Source organism: Microtus oregoni, unplaced genomic scaffold (assembly GCF_018167655.1).
Source record: "Microtus oregoni isolate MIOR12 unplaced genomic scaffold, Mior012 000015F_ref0000493, whole genome shotgun sequence".
NCBI lineage: Eukaryota > Metazoa > Chordata > Mammalia > Rodentia > Cricetidae > Microtus > Microtus oregoni.
The window spans coordinates 9,583,332-9,588,286 of NW_024543074.1; positions in this window are offsets into that span (position 1 = coordinate 9,583,332).

A 4,955-nucleotide genomic window follows, 5' to 3' on the forward strand; every position below is an offset into this window, starting at 1 on the left:
ACGAAGGAATCGAAACTGGACGGGAGGGGCGGCGCCCTGGGCTTTCAGGAAGTCACGTGGGTCCCGGGAGGAGGGGGCGTGTTTGAGGCCTCTGGGCTAGTGCTGAGAGCTAAAGGTGGGGCGACAGGCAGAGTCCTGACCGCCCCCAGCGACCCGAGCAGCCTCAGCACGAACACCAGGTGCCATCTCAGGGTCACTCAGCAGATGAACTGTCGCAGGAGTTGGGGTATTCGTACTCCCCTACTCAGGGCCCGTGTCCTCCCGGAGTGCAGCACCACTTTGGAGAATATTCGTCCGTGCTCTGGGTGTCCCAACCGCCCCTCCAAAACAAGACGGGTCTTATTGTCCTCATTAAAACCAAAGCACGACAGAACAAAATACCGTAGACGGAGAACACAATGATTCGTGCCTGTTATTCCATCACTTGGAAAGCTGAGGCAGGAGGATTGCCGTGAGTTCGATACCACCCTAGGTGACAGAGTGAGGGACTGTCTCAACATCTAAAGCTGGGTTGAGGAGATGTCTGGGCGGGAGAACTTGCAGTATGAGGCCGCGGGGCCTAAATCAAGTTATTTAACCCTGGTTAAGACTCCACAAAATTGTCTTTCTGGGTCTGGGTTACCTCCTTCAAAATGATATTTTCTAGCTCCATCCATTTGCCTGCAAAATTCAAGATGTCGTTATTTTTTCTGCTGTCTAGTACTCCATTGTGTAAATGTGCCACATTTTCCTTATCCATTCTTCGGTCGAGGGGCATTTAAGTTTCCAGGTTCTGGCTATGACAAACAATGCTGCTATGAACATAGTTGAGCACATGTCCTTGTGGCATGATTGAGCATCCTTTGGATATATACCCAAAAGTGGTCTTGAGGAAGGTTGTTTCCTAATTTTCTGAGAAATCGCCACACTGACATCCAAAGGGGCTGTACCAGCTTGCATTCCCACCAGCAATGCAATAATGGTTTTTAAACATAAAGCAAAGAAAACCAGCCCACAAATCACAATCCCAGAGAACCTAAACAACAATGAGGACACTAAGAGAAACTTACATAGATCTAATCTACATGGGAAGTAGAAATCCCAATGAGATTCGGAGGAAACTCTGATTTCTTTGGGGTACATTGTCTCAATAATTTGATAGATTGAGAGATACAAGGGTCTCTTTACATCTCTTCACTTCTTCCAGATTGGTTACAGTGTTTCCAAACTGGGCAGGGTAGGGCACACCTATAATTCCAGAACTCTCTCTAGGGAGACTGAAGTAGGAGGATCTAAAGTTCAAGGCCAGCCTTGGCTACACAGGAAGACCTCTCCCCCCCCCCCCTTTTTTAAGTAATAAGGATATAGTTTAGTGATAGCATCCCTTGCCTAGCATGTGTGAGGCTCCAAGTTCAATTTTCAATACTGAAATAAAAAATAGCAGCTTTGACTGACCGGGGATTTGAGGATTCCCAAATCTAACAAATGTCTTCTCTCTTATGTGTGCACGCACAATATTGGAGCTTCAAACTTTTTTTTATCAAAATCATTCATTTAGGCTTACTTTGTTTTTAGTTCTGTGGGTCCCCCATTCTGGGCAGGGTGAAGAACATGCAGGTGGGTGGACAGGAGGCTACAAGTGTTCTTTGGGAAATTTAATGGGATCAAGGAGAAGTTTTAAGAGGAATTATGAAAGTTTATCTTGGATGACAAGGCTCGGCAGCCATGCTGACAAGGTAAATATCCCACTATATCTAACAGCCCCTGTTTATGAGGTACCTACTGTGTGCCAGACAAACTGAGTTTATTACTGGAAAAATCCTTACAAAGCCCTAGGAGTCGGTGTCCCACATCCATTTTTACTGGTGAAGGTCAAGACGCTGTCACAAACAGAGCTGGGATTCGAGCTTGGGACTGCTGAACTCAACATTCTAAGTGCTGGTTCCCCTAATTTACACACACAGGCTTCTACTTCCCCGGGATCTATCGTCCCATCTATTCTAGTTCATATTTTGGTGGTCATTGTCTGCATGGAAAAAGAAGACGAAAGGATGCTGGGGTGAGACGCTGAGACCCCCCCTTACGATAACCTTCAAAGGAGATAAAATCATCCCAGGTTACAGAGAAAATAATCAGGCTCAGAGAACCTAGCAATACAGCTAAGACAATGGGCGCTGACATGGGGCTTATCTGCTTCCAGAAGGCAAATATTTCCTACTACAAAACGCTTCCTCCCAAGGGAGGTGCAAAGCAGCTTCCAGGAAACAAACACTAGAAAATCCACCCCTAACCTAATTTTCATGGGTGGAGGAGTGTGATGATTCATGGCAGAATGTGGCATTCTCTTTCTAGGCTCGTGGTTGGGAAAGGCAGATTGAACAATGAAGATCATTGGGAGAGCCATATTCCATGTTGATCAAATTCCAAGGGGGAGAGAGTCACGGAGACCTCCACAACAGGCATGCATGCCACAGAGCGAGAGCTGAAAGGGTAGGGGCCAGCCAGTTCTGCCTTCTAATATGGTTAGCAGTGAAGAAGTGTGTCCCGAGAAGCCAGATCCTCTGGAGGGCATGTATTTCTTATCTGTGAAGCTGGGAGAGCCGGAATAGCTCCCGAACCTTTTAGTACAGATGACATATGTGTGTAAACACATCAGAAGTAGGCGGTGATGAGGACCATGAACTGTTAACCTTTTCAAAGGGCTGATGGCAGGCCAGGGACTGCCCCGCTGATAGGGTGTGTTTGTTTATCATCATAACTGGTATCTTCAGTCCGGCAATGTTCCAAAGTCAAATGGGACCCAGTTGGTCAAGAGGGAACTATATGGCCCCATCCAGGTAATGCCTAGCAACCATGTTAGGTGCCTAGTAACCATGTTAGGATCCCTGCTCCGTATCTGGAGGTTGGGGAAAGTAGGTAAAGAAGCCTCATTCGCCTGAAAATACAACTTCGTTATTCCCACCAGCGCAGTCCTCATGAAACATCAGCTGTGGTATGAACACGCACCTTTGAATCCTCAAACCCTTGTGAAGGACGTTGAGAGGCCGGGGATATCACTTAGTGCTAAAATGTGGAGTTAACAGGATGAAAGGTTGGGGGGGGGGCAGCCAGAGATGTCTAAATGGCAAAGATGACAAAGACCTATTGTGAAATAGGCACAGGACAGAGAGAGGGAGGTCCCTGAATCTTAGGTCTCTGAGCTTAGTTTTTTCTTAAATGTGCCATCATGTCCATGTTCCCAAAACATTTAAAAACAAACTCCCACCCTCCCCAGATTTTGAAAAAGAAACTCTCATTGTGTAGCCCAGGTTCACCTTTAATTCCTCCTGCTTCCACTGAAGTTATTCCTAACCAAAAAATAAGTGTAAAGAGTTCTAGCCAAGCTCTTGTTTTATTCCCAAACTGTGTTTTGATCGAGGAACTCTCATTTGCTTGGTCAAGACTTAAGGGCTGCCTTTTCTACCTCACCTGGCAAGTGGGACGAGTCGCACAAATTGAATGTAAACACACACTCCTGGAACAACCAAAAGGAGTGAAATATTATTGTTTTATATATTGCTGGATTTGATTTGCTAATCTTTGTCTTTAAATTTTTAATGCGTGTGTGCATGTGTGTGTGTATGCTCACAAGAGTGTGTCCTTGTTACAGCATGAGCAGGCCACAGCATGCGTGCAAAGGTCAGAGAACAACTTGAGGGAGAAGGTTCTCCTCTTTGACCATGTGGATCCCATGGACAAAACTCAGGCTGTCAGGCGTGGCTGCATCACCTTTACCCGATGGACCATCTTGCAGACTCTTTCTTTCTTTCTCTCTCTCTCTCTCTCTCTCTTTCTCTCTTTCTCTCCCTCTTCTTCTTCCTTATTTTCTTCCTTCCTCCTCTCTTTCCTTGAACACCTGATCTTCCTGCCTCCACCTCCAAAGTACTAATTATAGACATGTATCCCCACGCCCAGTTTATGAGGGTTATGGTTGTAACCTAGGGCTCTGTATGTTTTAGGGAAGCACTAGATTGAACTACAACCACAGTCAGGATTTGCTAATATTTTTACAGATGTGGGGTTAGCATCTCATCATGGTGATGAAATGCAAGAGATGACAGAATAACAGGAAAGGTGAACCTCGACTCCTTTGTTCGGGGTTCTACTTCATGATCAGTTGGTCCCTTTGCTTTGAATCTGTGGTGTAGAAGCACATTGTGTCAGGAATGCCTGGTAGTCAGAGAGCTTGTCAGGATAGAGCGCCCTCCCTCAGCAGGCCTTCATAGTTCCCGCCTCTCAACAACACCACCTTGTGGATGCAAACCTTTAACACATGGGTGTCCAGAGGACACAATGCTTACTGTGATCCGAGGAGATGGTGGTCTAGGAACTCATTAGACATGTTAGGTGGTGCCACCTGGGTCATAGGTGCTATCTTCATTAATGTGACCTGAAAATGCCCTATATTCTGAAAGAGCTTGTGCTTCGTCAATGTTTGATGGAAAATATCTTGGTCTGCAATTTTCTCCAAGATAAAGCTTTGAATTGTGAATTTGATTTCTTTTAACAATTTTTAGGTTTATTTTATGCATATGATTGTTCTGCCTGCATGTATGTGCACCACATGTATACTTTGTGCCCGTGCAGGTCAGAAGATGGCATTGGATTTCCTGGAACTGGAGTTACAGATGCTCTTAAAAGCTGAGCCATCCATCCCTCTCTCCAGCTCTGTGAATTCAGCCTCTCCAGATGCTGTAACAATATTCAGAAGTTAAGAGCACTGGTTGCTCTTCCAGAGGCAGGTGGATCTCTGTGAGTTTGAGGTCAGCCTGGAGCCTGGTCTACGAAGTGAGTCCTAGGACAGGCTCCAAAACTACACAGGAAAACCCTGTCTCAAAAGTCAAAGAAGACGGGGGACAAAAAAAGGCCAGAGGTCTCCACTATCCTATTCCTTTCCCCCCTTATTTTGATTTTTGAAAGATTTTATTTTCAGTCAG